This window comes from Podarcis liolepis, assembly GCF_965112155.1.
Source record: "Podarcis liolepis genome assembly, chromosome: 12".
Lineage (NCBI taxonomy): Eukaryota > Metazoa > Chordata > Lepidosauria > Squamata > Lacertidae > Podarcis > Podarcis liolepis.
This window is the reverse complement of record NC_139563.1, coordinates 52,138,819-52,154,189: the sequence shown is the minus strand read 5'-3', so window position 1 is coordinate 52,154,189 and position 15,371 is coordinate 52,138,819. Positions and strand designations below refer to the sequence as shown.

The following is a 15,371-nucleotide window of genomic DNA, read 5'->3' as shown; positions in this document are numbered from 1 at the left end:
AATTCAACTTTACAATGCAATTTAACCAAAATATTGATGCTATGGCTGTAACCTATGCAGTTTGCATATCTTTGGCCCATAATGTCTGATCCATTACTAGCTCTGCTGAAGTAAAAATTGGAATCTGACAAATCTGCTAACTTCCAAAGCATCAGTTCTGAACAGAAACATCTTATGGACTCATTCTGACACGGTGAATTTTAGATTTTCAAATTTCTAGTTCATTGTTCATATATATATATATATATATATATATATATATATATATTCAAAATATCACTTCAAAATTACAAATCTACATCTGATTATATGAATTCATTTCAGTTCTACAGTCTATCCTGCAAAACAGGAGGGATAGTCTGTTGCAGTCTTATATCTCTTTCAGTTTCAGATTTCTTAATGTGTTTGTTACCTTCTGTTCATTTTAATGCAGAAATGAATGCAAACAACAATAAAAACACATGGCAAACTTGTTCATTTATATGTAATTTCAAGATGAAAGGCAAATGCATTTACTTTTACATGGCCTTGATCTAACATATGTAATTTCCTGAACACAATCTGAATTTTCTTCCAACAGTTTTGTAAACACCCCCCCCCCCGCTCCATATTCTAAGTGGGGGTTTTTTGAGAAAAGGTTAACTCTTGGTAGGATACAGCAAGATCATACAAAACTAGCCATCTCTAATTACAATTCATATTGATAGATATTTTAATAGCCCAGGAGGAGTGCTGCAGTATGATTGACTTCCATTGACACAGGATTTTAACAAGGGCAAATTGAAAAGGAATGCTAACATTTAATTTCTGATGTCGATTAATAGGAGATATTTTCTAATGTGAACTGTAACTTACAGCATCAGTGGTGCTTAAGTACCTCCAAGATCTAAAAAAGTTCTTGCTATATTTGGAGCTATAGGAAATACAGTGGTGCCTCGCAAGACGAAATTAATTCGTTCCGCGAGTTTTGTCGTCTTGCGATTTTCTTCGTCTTGCGAAGCACGGTGTCGGGAAAGTTTTGGAAAAGCTTCAAAAATCACCAAAGTCTTCAAAAACCTCAAAAAAGGCTACCACACTGCGTGCTATGAGTTGCTCCTCGAAGTCAAGTCGCAACTGTATTAACGGTGTTAAGAAAAAAGAAACAAACTTGCAAGACGTTTCCGTCTTGCGAAGCAAGCCCATAGGGAAAATCGTCTTGCGAAGCAGCTCAAAAAACCAAAAACCCTTTCGTCTTGCGAGTTTTTTTGTCTTGCGAGGCATTCGTCTTGCGAGGTACCACTGTATGTACATGGAAGGATTTCTGTTCAAATGAATATGTAGTGTAAGACAGGACAGGAAACAGAAAAGATATCCTCCTCCTTAATATAAGGAAGGAAAGGAAGCATCAAAATTGTGAAAACTGAAACCAGATTCTTTGCATTTAGGATGATTTTATATTTTTTGACATAATGAGCTGTCCCAGCCCCCCTTAATAGCTAGGCTGTAACTTTGAATGTCCTCAGACATGGAGAATTAGAGACCTATATTCAATTTATCTTCTCTGTATATATGTGTGTGTTGGGAGTGATATATAGATCATACGGGTGACTTCTGGCTTAGAGGCATTGCCAAATACTAGTGATAAAGGCATGTGGGAATTCAGCAGGGTGTTTGAAGGAGTATACAGGTGGATCAATTTGCCTCACTGTGGCAAGCAGGTGTTCAGAGTTTGTAGGATAGGCTAAGAGGGTTCAAGTATAAGCAGGTGTGCAAGGGGTGAGAGTAGAGATCTTGTAGGAGAGACAAAGGTGGTACAAGAAGGCAGTTTTCTACCAAAGCTGAAAGAAGATAAACTGCTGGTAGAGACGTTGCAGCCACAAATAGAAAAGGTGAGTGAAAAGGCAAGGCTTAATTGCAGCAAATTGGAGGCATGATGTTTCCCACGTACATGGAGCAAGCATTCAGACATAAAACCAAGTCACAAACTGTGGTTTGTTTAGGCATGCAACTCGGAGCTCTCCTGCCTTCCTCTTCCTTCAGTCAAACAGGTAAACAAGGTGCAGAGCAGCTAGCTTAATGTTATATCCAAACCAGCACTCATGGTTTGTTTCTTCCAGACAAACCATGGTCAGTAAATCAAAAACAAAACTTGGATTCAGGCTGCAGTTCGGAAAGAAACAAACGGGCTGTCAATTAAGATGTAACACTAAGCCAGCCATTCCTAGGTTTGTTTCTGTGCTTGGTTAAGGGAAACGTGAAGTTTGAGAGCTTGAACATCATGCACTAGCATTCAACTTGTGCACAGTATCATTAAGCAAACCATACATTTTGGCTTAGCGTGACATTTGATCACTGCCAAACCTCAAGCTGGCATGAGGTTTGTCTAGAACTTGGGGATAGGTCGAAAGATGGAGATATACAAAGCCTACTGGAGAAAGGTCATCAGTGTGAATCTGCAGGAAGAGAGATGCCTGCTTTAAAGATGCAAAAGACATTCTACTTTCCCTTCACTTCTAGGAGGACCATCTGGCACAAAGGCACATAGTTAATTGCTGGTCTTGACCCTTAAAAAAACCCCAACCCAAAATGTAACCGTTTATTGGGACCTCAATGACTACCTAGGCTTCAAGGCTCGTACCCTGGCATTATTATTGCCAGCAATAGTTTACATTTCTGCAGAACACTTGAAAGTTAATTCGATTTTATCCAGCTGGCAGTGGTCTTGACCCTGTTGACATGAACAGGACATTTCCCCAGCATTCCTGTTTCTGCCACCAATACATTAATCTTATCCAGGCATAGGCAAACTTAGCCCTCCAGATGTTTTGGGAATACAATTCCCATCATCCCTAGCTAACAGGACCAATGTTCAGGGATGATGGGAATTGTAGTCCCAAAACATACGGAGGGCCGAGTTTGCCTATGCCTGATCTTATCATTTTCCTTCTGCACCTCTCCCCATTTTAAAATGTTTGTTATTGTAGAATCCAAGAAGTCCTTGTCAAATAAGGCTCCTACTCCTGCGTAAGGATCCAACTCCTACATAAAAACCCTTAAGGGAAGCTGATATTATTAAAATTCCACCGTGTGTGTGCATTTTCAGATGCATCTAAATTTCCCATTTGCATGCTCTATTGTAAGAGGAAATGAAGTAAAACAACTCTAAAGCCATTTCCCCCTCCAGTGTCTCATTGCTGGGTGGCAGCTAGATTATGGCCGATATGCAAAGTGTGCAGAACTCCAATAGTCTTTGTAAAGCAAAGTTGTATTTCTATGAAGCCTATGAAGCCTATGAAGTCTGAATGATGGATCTACTAACATGTACAGTTCAGTGAGAAAAGGAGGACATAATCTAAAGCTGAGGATGTGTTGGTAAGTGCCCTAGACATGTGGTGTTTAATAAGCTGAAGTCAATTTGAAGCCGGATTTTAAAAATGTGTCAACTCATGCAGTCAATAGAATATCAAAGAGAGTGTCTGGCCACTTAATTGACATAATGATCTTGACAAGTGTTAACTGCAGCGCTCCTTGTCAGCTTACTGAGTCTGTTAACTTGCAAAGGCTTGCGTGCCTTAACATCCATTTGTTTGCTCTTAAATAAAATATAATAGCTGTCTGCAGGAGCCATTATTCATAAAGTTCTTGCCTGTCTCTTATTCTGTATGATTTAGAATACTCTAGAAGTGGCAGAATGGAACAACAATTTGTATGTGGGAATGATAAAGGGCTTTCTGCTGGAATTAGTTCAAGAAACCACCGTGTACTGGCACTTCTTGTACAAGGTATAAATATATTTCCTTTTACTTAAAGAAGGGTGGATGGGGTTAAAGGAAAGTATTTTCAAATAAAAATGCTCCCCAGCGCTTTTAGAAATTTTATGATTAAGAATGCCCCTCTCTGTGGGAAGTGTGTCTTTAGAGGGGACAATACGTAGTGACGAGAGAAAGGTTATCCGTATGAATGCCTGCAAGAAGACAGACCTTGAGCTCTATGAATGCCTTAAAAGCTATGGGCATAGCTATGTTGTAGCCCCTTAATGCCTTCAAAGGGTATGTGTTTCTTTAAAGGTCAGGGGTTCAGCAACTGAGAACATCTTCACTAAGCGTCAATCTCTCAAGCCGGCACCCCACTAAATAGTTAAAAAGAAAGTAAGCCTTAAATGGAGCCCAAGATAAAAGAGATCTCAACAATTCAGTCTTCTTCCCATCATAAAGAACACCTCCCCCTCTCCAAATTCCATGCTCCCCATGAGAACTTTCTGGAGGCTTGGTCATACACAAGCAACTAGAGTAGCAATATTTCCACTTTATTTTTTGCAGCAAGGAGCGTCTTGGCAAGAAGTGACTGTAGCAATAACACCCTAATTTCAAAGCAGAAATGCATCATTGGTATCATCAGCACCTCACAGACAAAAAATTGAGTTGTTTCTGTAAAATATGAGCATTTTCTATAATAGTAGACTAGAAGAACAAAATCAAGTCTAAAGGTGATAATTTCCCCTGATATTTGGGAATGAAATCATCTCTGAGTGCTGAAAGGATGAAATGACATTTACCATCATTTCTCTTCCTAGTTCAGTAGTTATCATGCTGAGATGGAATTGAAACTTTGCATCCTATTGCATTGCAGGAGAAACATGATAACGCACACAACACGATTCCTAGGGAAATATTTTATGGCTGAAGTCCAAGGATTTATGACTGCAACAAAGCTTTGATTATGTCATGCTTTCAGTTGGTACATAGAAAGGAGAGAAATTAAACATATAAATACTGCATCCCACAAAATCTTGCCGCTTGGCATAGGTGAACGATGCTTCCAAATAGAATTATGTAACAAAATGACGTTTATGTGACATCTGTGGTATATTAATAAGTATGAGCAAGCAAGGGAACAACTGATCAAACCCTTACTAGCAAATTTGCCGGGAAAATCTGAAGCCTCCCATATTAAATACCTTCTGGAGGATAGGTCAAATGATACTACACTGACCGTGGCAAAGTTTCTTTCGGAGGTCTCAAGAAACAAAGACCATCATGCTCTAGACATAACAAAATGACTACCTTGGTCTCTTTTGCCTGTTGCTTGGTTGTGTTAACTGTATCTTGTTTTGAAACTGTTTTGTGGGTCTATGGACCACTATATATAGAGGGGGGGGTAGTTTTCATGATAAAATGATATAAAAAATGCATAGGGTTCCCCCCTTCTTTTTCTTGTCTTGTACATCAGAAGTTGGCATTGTCTTAGTTGTCATCAGATTGCAATTCCAAGCAGCTGCTATGCAACTGCTGCTCTCCTTTCAAATAATGAATCTGATAATTTAAAAGACAATTAGGGATACCAAGCTTATTTACTTTTAAAAAATAGATTGCTTTTTTGAACCCCTTAGTAGCTTTAGATACCAATTATAATTTTTAAAACCAAAGTATATACCTGAGACAACTGCCTCATTGTGAAATAATGCATTTGTGGAATATATATAATTTGATTTCTAGGTTACGCAGCATGTGTTTATTTGGAAGTTCCACTGAGATGCATTCCCAAGTAAGTAAGCAGAGGACTGCAGCTTTAACACCCTCGTCTTAAACATTTATGATACTGCATTGGCTGCAACCCTGAGAAGTACTTGCATAAGGGCATAGTTTTGCTCCATGGCTGTTGCAGGCAAACTGAGCCTTAGGCAAGTAGTAGACATCATAGGAGGGGTCAGCAAACTTTTTCAGCAAGGGGCCGGTCCACTGTCCCTCAGACCTGGACTATAGTCCCTCAGGCTGGACTATATTTTTTTTAGGGGAAATGAACGAATTCCTATGCCCCACAAATAACCCAGAGATGCATTTTAAATAAAAGGACACATTCTACTCATGTAAAAACACCAGGCAGACCCCACAAATAACCCAGAGATGCATTTTAAATAAAAGGACACATTCTACTCATGTAAAAATACGCTGATTCCCGGACCGTCCGTGGGCCGGATTTAGAAGGCGATTGGGCCAGATCCAGCCCCCAGGCCTTACATTGCCTACCCATGCATTATAGGGTAGACATGAGGAATTTCCCCCCATTCTAAAGGTCCTTAGAGATAAGCTCTTAGGGGCTGCATTCTGGTGGTGGGTGAAGCTAGAACCAAAAGTGGGAAGAGTCTGCAGCATTGCATAGGACTCTCTGACTCTCTCTCTCTCTCTCTCTCTCTCTCTGTGTGTGTGTGTGTGTATGAGAGAGAGAGAGAGAGAGAGAGAGAGAGAGAGAGAGAGAGATGGGTAACATACACAAACACACAATGCGTAGGAAGAGATTCCCAGCAGTGTGATGTGGAGAGCAAGGGTGGGTCCAAAGTACAGTGGAACCTCGGGTTAAGAACTTAATTCGTTCCAGAGGTCCGTTCTTAACCTGAAACAGGTCTTAACCTGAGGCGCTAATGGGGCCTCCTGCCGCCGCTGCTCTGCTGGCGCGCGATTTCCGTTCTTATCCTGGGGCAAAGTTCTTAACCTGGACCAACCACTTCCTGGTTAACGGAGTTTGTAACCCGAAGTGTCTGTAACCTGAGGTACCACTGTATCTAGAGAGCTGTATTAAATGAGGCCATGCCAGAAAGCTGTAGCCCATGACTTCTCTGCATGATACAACATTACTGTGTAACAAATTTCCCCAGCTCTGCAAGACAACCAGTTAAACTGGACAAGGCTAGGGAGAACCTCGTTGTGCACATTTTTAACTGTTCATGTTGTCGGGCTTCAGAAAGGATATATTTCTTTCACAGCAGCCATTTCTTTCACATGCCCTTCTCCAGGGCTTTTTAGAAAGGGATACTCATGGGTACTCAGTACTGGCAGCTCTTTTCAGTAGGTGGTTTTTTTGCTCTGGCACGCTGGTTATGTGAGGACCACCTGGTGCAAAGGTTGATTTTAGGCACCAAACACCGCACCCACTTTTTTCTTCTCAGGTTTTCAAAGCACGTTTTAGTTAAAAGTTTCGATTGCTCTTTTATGTACTGGCCTCAACATTTATTTGTTGTTGGGGGGGAGACACACACTTGATCAACCCCCTTAGACTCAGTTTTGATGGACAGATGTTTTAAGCAAATAAACAATAATTCAAATCGGAGTGAAGTATTTGAAGCTTGATAAGTATACAGTAGGAGCATCCTTTTCAAAAAGAAAAGAAAAAATAAGTCACTTGAGCCAGTTGTTTACCAATATGGGAGCTAGCTTAGGAAAGAAGAAAGTTCAAATTGAGGGCTGCTTTTCTCTTTTCAAATTACAGTGGTACCTCGGTTTAAGTACTTAATTCATTCCAGAGGTCCGTACTTAACCTGAAACTGTTCTTAATCTGAAGCACCACTTTAGCTAATGGGGCCTCCTGCTGCCACTGCGCCACCGGAGCACGATTTCTGTTCTCATCCTGAAGCAAAGTTCTTAACCCGAGGTACTATTTCTGTGTTAGTGGAGTCTGTAACCTGAAGTTTCTGTAACCCAAGGTACCACTGTAGAATGCCATTTTGGATGTGAGAACTTGCTTTCAGAGGCTGCACACTCCTTCCTAATAAAACCACCTGCATTGCAATAAAATTCCTTCTTATCCAAAGTGTGGGTAACACTTTGCTGTATGAGGGGGTAATCTCGGCAGCACTGAAAGAGGTGGTGGTGTGACTGCTTCTACAGAAACCAGCTCTCTCGTCGCTTCTCGGCCTTTGGGCTAAGATCAAGCGTAGAAACTAAAGTGTAGAGCCCTTTTGATCAGAACAGCTATTGGCCCATTGTCAATACCCCCTTTGGGGGAAGGTGGTTCCACATGGCCGTGGTGGGCAGCTGCAGGCACTTTTGGAGGAAACAGATTATTTAGATCCATTCCAGTGTGGGTTCAGGACACACTGATGGATGACTTTTGCAGAGAGCGGGACTGACTGACTGTGAATTTTCTCCTACTTCTTGATCTCTTGTTGGCCTTTGATACCATTGACCATGGCATCCTCCTGGACTGGCTCTGGGAAATGGGAATTGGGGCACTCTGTTATAGAGATTCCAATCCTACCTCCAGGACCAAGTCCACAGAGTAGCATTGGGAGAGTGACCGTGGTGGCTAATCTAGCGAGTGCTGCAGGAAACTATGTTATCTCTGGCGCTATTTAATATCTAAGCTGCTGAAAGTGGCCATTAGGAGTTTTTGGGTGAGGTGCCACCTGCATTTGGAATCAAATTCCCATTGAAAAACAACATACTGAAATCAAAGGTTGATTTTATTATTATTATATTTACATTATTATATTTATAATTATATTTTCAGAAGGCTGATGGTCAACACTTTGCTTCTTAGCAGCCAGATTTGGTATTATTATTATTTTATTAATAATACTAATACTAATACTAATCATAATACTGCCCTTCATCCAAAGATCACAGGGTGGATCACAACATGAAAAAACAAAACAAAATGAGAATTCAAATTCATAACGAAACAAGAAGATGACAAAAAACCCCTCCTCCCACAAAGAATGCTCACCCCATAGAATGTTCAATCAGCCAAAGACCTGGTTACAGAGATACATTTTTGCCTGGTGTCTAAAGATATGTCACAAAGCAGGCAAGCATCCCTGGGGTGAGCAATTCTGCAAATGAGGAGCTGCCACCAAAAATATCTGTTTTCATGTTGCTGTCCTCCAGGCCATTGGTGGAGAGGGCACACGAAGAAGGGCCTCTGGATCAGCTCATAAGGGGAGAAGCAGTCCTTGAGGTATTGGTTAATTAATTAAATTAAATATGTTGCGAATGAGATTTTTAAAATGGCTTGTTCACATTAATTGAGGACATAAGAAGAGCCAGTTAGATCAGGCCAATGTCCCATCTAGTCCATCAAGGGCCAACCAAATGCCCACAGGATGTCTTCATCAGCAGTTGTTTCCCCAAAACTTTAATTTGGGCTTCCTTCCATTGACATTGCATTTGCACCAAGCCACATTTGATTTGGAAGTTTATTCAAAATTTTAGCCCACCCTTTGACAAACAACTTAAATACGAAACATCAGCAACATAAAAATCACAAATTAAAAAGAACGCAAAGGAGAACAGCAACAGCGAACAAAAATGAAATAAAACCAATGAAGGCAGGCTGATGATGCAAAAGCTGGCCCTTTGAGCCCCCAGCCCCCAGACTCTTTATGTAAGGATCAGCGCTCTGAATTTTGCCTAAAACCAGACTGGCTGTTAGTATAGAGAGAGCACTGCTGTATTCTTTACTAATAGAAGTTTCTGAGAAAGTCGGCCCCACATACAATGCATTATGGTTGTCTAACCTGGAGATTGCAAGTACAGTGGTACCTCTGGTTGTGAACGGGATCCGTTCCAGAGCCCCGTTTGCATCCTGAAGTGAATGCAACCCGCGTCTTCGCATGCCGCGAGTCACTGCTTCTGCGCATGGGTGTGACATCTGCACATGCGCAAGCGGCAAAACCCAGAAGTAACACGCTCCGTTACTTCTGGGTCGCCACGGAGCACAACTCGAAAAGGCTTAACCTGAAGCGACTTCAACCCGAGGTATGACTGTACATGCAGGGCCCATGCATTAATTTTGCTTCTTATGCTCTGTAGAGACTGCCTATGCACATACTATGGGGCTATCCCAGGCATGTGGTATCAAGGGTCATGAAATAAAAAGTTTGTACATTCTGAAATGACATCCTGGTCCACAAAGGAGCTTTTCTGCCATTCTTGTGTAGTGATAAAATTTGAGATGTGGAAACAGAAATGTATCACACAATATTTAAAGAAATGAAGAAGGTTTGTACAGATTCCTGTGGCTCTTACAGCATTTGATATAAAATAGTGATTGGCATCAATTTTTGAAGAACTTAGCAAGCCTACTACTCAGATAAAACTGAGTGTGCTGTCAAAAAAACAGGGATGCACTTTGTATGAAACATTAATTCTTAAAGGCTGTGCTCTGTGTGAATAAACCCTAAGGGGTGAGGGAAAAAACAACAAGTGTGCATTATTGAAAATATATGCTTTAATAAACACAATTAACTTCTTTTTAGATTGATTTTGAATAGCTTGATCTGGGTCCTTACAAATTAAAGTAACTGAAATGTATCCTCTCAATTCCTGATGTATACCCATAACCCAAGGGGCTTTCAGTTGCAAAGAAGCCCACTTCTGCACGTACGTATAAATCCCCATGGCTGCTGAACCAGATGACTTGCTGTCCCTAATGGTATGGCCAACTGTCCTTTGGAAATTCAAAAGGAGTACATGAGTGCAGGTTAAACCACAGAGCCTAGGACTTGCCAATCAGAAGGTCAGCGGTTCGAATCCCCGTGACGGGGTGAGCTCCCGTTGCTCTGTCCCAGCTCCTGCCAATCTAGCAGTTCAAAAGCACGCCAAAGTGCAAGTAGATAAATAGGTACCGCTCTGGCGGGAAGGTAAACGGCGTTTCCGTGCACTGCTCTGGTTCTCCAGAAGCGGCTTAGTCATGCTGGCCACATGACCCGGAAGCTATACGCTTGCTCCCTCAGCCAAAAAAGCGAGATGAGCGCCGCAGCCCCAGAGTGAGTCATGACTGGACCTAATGGTCAGGGGTCCCTTTACTTTTACATGAGTGCAATAGGACTCTCCTGTTGTTGTTCCCTGGCAACTACTATCCTGGAGATTGCACAGATCCATTGATTGACTGACTGACTGACTGATTTCATGTATAAGCCACCTTCCCACAACAAGCTGTGCCTAAAGTAGCTTACAGCAAACATTCAAACATCAAAATAGAGAACATACAAATATACAAAAGCATGTTAGTAAGTTCAAAATAGCAAAAACTGACAATTTACAAGCACAGAATAAATGCGATACTACACACAACCCCCACCCCCAATCTTAATACATAAATACAAAGGAAAAATGAAAATTAACCAACAATAACAGTACCAATCTTGCTACACTCCGAGGAGCCTGGCTTAAATACAGTTTGGATGGGAGGGGTAGATGAGGTACACCTGATATGGCTCCCACATCTTTCCTCAAGAGGAGGCTGACAGCACAAAGAGGCAAATGTTGGGGAGAGCAGTGATTGTAAGTCTCTTCCTCAGCCTCCTGGAAGTACCAACTGCTGGTATCTTATTGTACCATCGCGATCAGTAGCTATTAACTGTAAATACATTAATTTATCAGTATGAAATAAATGATATATCTGAGCCTGCATCAGCCCAAGCAGCAAAAGCTCATTAAAAATAGAGAGCAAAAAAGCTCTGTTGAAAAAGGAGAGTAGATGAGAGATATATTCTGTATTTATTTTTTACATTTTAGTTCTTTGCAGTTTAAGCTAGTAGTTTGGAATGATCGGACGGAGTGATTACCAAAAAATTGCAGACTACAAGAATGAAACTTTGCATTTCCCAAGTCTTGGTTTTAAGCTGGAATCCCTGTTTGCTTTGATAAGACTTGCATAGGTAGAGTAACTGAACAAGCCTTCTCCTACATTCAAAAGTACTACAGTGGTACCTCGAGTTACATACGCTTCAGGTTACATACTCGTCAGGTTACAGACTCCGCTAACCCAGAAATAGTGCTTCAGGTTAAGAACTTTGCTTCAGGATGAGAACAGAAATTGTGCTCCGGCGGTGCGGCAGCAGCAGCAGGAGGCCCCATTAGCTAAAGTGGTGCTACAGGTTAAGAGCAGTTTCAGGTTAAGTACGGACCTCCGGAATGAATTAAGTACTTAAACCGAGGTACCACTGTATTCCTTACCTGTAGACTGAAGTGCTGCAGTCCATTCTAGTTCCTCAGGATTCTTCTTCATCATTACCACGTTACTTTGTAGCATGTGTAGACCAAGATCTGATACCATCTATATCACATTCAACCGAGACCAGTGTTTTGCAGAGATCTGCACTCTATCAGTGCACCGATCCTCTCCGGATCACATGCTTGGGCGAATCAATACTGTGGCAACTGCTGCTATGAACACAGAGTAATATAATGAGCATAGGCAGTGCTGCAACTGTTGAATCAAAACAGTGAGAGTTCTGCTAAGCCCTTGAAACAGAAAGTAACATTTTCCGAGGTGCTTCCATTTGTGCTTTTGCATTAGTGCTTTCACAGCTAAGAGCAGAGTTGAAGCCATCCTGGGAGATTCATTTTATGCACCTCATTCTTTTAGAGGCGTCTGAACCCAGCACCACCACTGTGGTAAACAACCCTGTATTAGTAAATTGTTGATCTCCGTGTCTACAGTGCTGTTCTGGTATAAAAAGTGTACAGTTTGAACTGTTCATGATGAAAACTGTTCCAGGACACTGATGCTAGCAATCTTTATTAGCCCATTTCGTTGTGTTTCTAAGGCTATTTCTCAGCAATTTTATCTTGTCTGAAAGTTCTTCTATTAGTCTCTTGGAGATTCAGTGTTCTTTTCTGGGCTTCCACAACTCCTAGAGGTATGGCACTCGGTTTAACAAATGTTGTGTGAACATCTCCCTAAGGTTTTAAGTAAATGTGATAGAAGAGAACAGCTTCTGACTGCAGAGACACTGTTTAAGCCTGCAAGGCACTACTTGCGTATATTGATTGCCTGTAAAGTAAAAACACAAATTAATTTCAGCAGAATGGAGAATAAGTAGTTATTTTGGCATTCTAAGTTGGTAAGCTCATTTCGCGAAAGGAAAAACGTGAATTGCATATTGTAACCTCTGTGATTGAGATTATTTCTCGGCTGCCTTGTCACTACGAAGGGCAAGTGTTTCTAAAATACCTTATCTTGGCTGAATATTCTGTATGCCTATTTTATTTTGTCTCACTCACACAGTGTCTGTAACCGTTGACAGTAGGAAGTTCTGGTAGAATTTCTTGTTGCAACAATTGCCTGCCGTCATATTTGGGCTAGGAAGTCTGCAAAGGTGGGTTCTCATTGCAAATGGAACATGCAAGTAGGGCAAGTGTCTATTTGGATTGTTGCGTTGACCCAGCGATGAAGATCCTCTACTTATGTAGATATGACGGGTTAGCTGCAAAATAGAGCAGAAGGTTCGTGTTTTGTTGTGATAGCAAGGGGCTCTATAATTATTGTTGTTTAGAACAATATGGTTAAATGGCATATAAAGTACACGTAATCCAACCCTTTGGCAGGGATCCTCTGCATTGCACCTCCGCAACTTCGAACCAATTAAGATGAATGCAGCCTGCTTACTCTGCCAGGTGTTTAACTGCCCTTGTGCTGTAGATTGAAACAGGCAGCAAAACAAAAGGACATTTACTGAGCGCCAGTAAGCCAACAAATTTGGCTGGTTGGATATGTACCTCCTGGTAGGTCACTAATTGCCCTACACGTTTTATTTATGCATTTGTTCATTTTTTATGTCATTCTTTGTTGATTGGTATCAGGGCAGTTTACAGTTACATAATATAGAATCAAACTTCCACAACTACACCAACACAGCAGAATAGAGTCCAGTTGAAATTAGTCAACATAACAGAAACACTTGACGAATGAAAAAGTCTTTACTTGTGCCTAAGCAACAACTTTGTGGGGCTACCCTTTAGGTTGGTATAGAGACTGCTGCTAGTGCAGAATGTGGTGGCTAAATTGTTGGGGGGGGGGGGCAAACTTCACCCACCATATAACACCTTGTTTTCAGAATTTGCACTGGCGACTTGGCCAAGTTCAAGGTGTTGGTATCAACACATAAGGCCCTAGACAGCTCAGGTCTGGGATATTTGATAAATTGCCGTATCCCTTATATACCTAGTAGCTCACAAAATACTGTGGGAGAATTATCAGAAACCTGCTCCATTTTAGTTGTTATATGTTTATAAATTGGTTGACACTCATGTAAAAGGTGATTCCTAAACAGGTCAGTAATGAAGATGAAACTCAAAACTCACTAGAAAGAGGATATTGCAGATGGGATAACAGCCACAAATGCCCTTTTATTCAATGCAACCCATCTCACTGCTCATAGTGGGAACACTCTGTGAAAGGTATAGGTAGATACCCTCAGTTTACTGGCCAGTTGTTAGGGGAACAGGCATCCCTTAGGTACCCAGCTCCCAAACCACTGAGGACTTTTTTTTTTTTTTGGCAAGCCAGCAGTTTCAATTAATCCCAGAAATTGACTGGTAGACTGTGAAGCTCTTATTACTGGAGAGATATGGTCCCAATGTGTGATTCATATGAGCAATCTGGTGCCACTTTTTGTACTAACTGCAATTTCTGAACAGTCTTCAAAGGCAGCACCATGAGTAACACTTGGTAGTAGTTCAGATAGGTTCACATGGGAAGTTGTCAGAGCCTGGATGCCATAGGCAGCCAGTAGACATAGCAGCTTAAGCTGGTAGAAGATGCTCTATGCTGCCAAGGTCATTGGCCTCTTGTGATAAAGATGGATTTTGGAGCAGGCACAGGCTGCGCAGCTAATCTTTTGGAGAGATTGAGACTCTGTGCAGGCACACTGAAAACCGTCCCCCTAAACTAGGAAACTTTCCACTCACAGCAGCATAATCTTCCCAGGATTGAGTTTCAGTTTACTGGCCCTCATCTTTCCCATTTTTGAGTCTAAGTACCTGTTGATCACTTCACTTACTGCCTCACATAATTTAGATGAAAACAGATCACAGAGCCAGGTGTTCATTTGACATTTCACTCCATCTGCTATAGAAAATACAAAGGAGGCAAGATGGGAGAAGATGCCATGGGACTGTGGGGTTGAGCAGAAGACCCCAAGCAGTAGATGGAGAAGTGGCCTACTTTACAGAGGACAGTTCTCCGTTTGAAGGCAGCTTTCTGTTTGAAGTGCTATTTGATGCAAGTCTACTTTAAAGATAAAGAACCACAGAAAAGAAAGAGAAGTTGCCCTGAAGTTGCATATGAACAGTTAGTACTTGGACAATGGACTTTGTTGGCACAGAGGTCATTTCATCACAGCTTTCCCACTACAGTGGAACCTCAGGTTACTACCGTCCTCCTTATGAATGCTTTGGCTAAGGAGCTCCACTAAGTAGATGCCCCTAGTTGCGAACTTTGCCCCAGGATGCGAGCGGAAGTTGCGCACTGGCGGTGCGGCAGCAGCGGGAAGCCCCATTAGTGAAAGCGCGCCTCATGTTAAGAACGGTTTTGGCTTAAGAATGGACCTCCAGAACATATTACCGTATTTTTCCGTCTATAAGATGCCTCCATGTATAAGACACCCCCTATTTTGGGGGATTCAGATTTAAGAAAATGGGAGGAGATGTATCCGTGTATAAGACGCCCCCTAAATTTTGACATTTTTAAAGGAAAAAACCTAGTCTAATACACGGGAAAATATGGTAAGTTCATAACCCAAGGTACCACTGTATAATGTGATGCATTCTGTTTTTATTCACATTATATTTAGAAATAATTACTACAAATCAGCTTATTAAAATCCATGTGTG

General features: G+C 41.4%; 1 protein-coding gene across 17 annotated transcripts in view; it reads left to right on the top strand.

Moving 5' to 3' along the window:
- ARPP21 (cAMP regulated phosphoprotein 21) overlaps positions 1 to 15,371 on the top strand; it is a 249,595-nt gene that overhangs the window by 86,180 nt on the left and 148,044 nt on the right. The gene's annotated exons all lie outside the window — the stretch shown is intronic.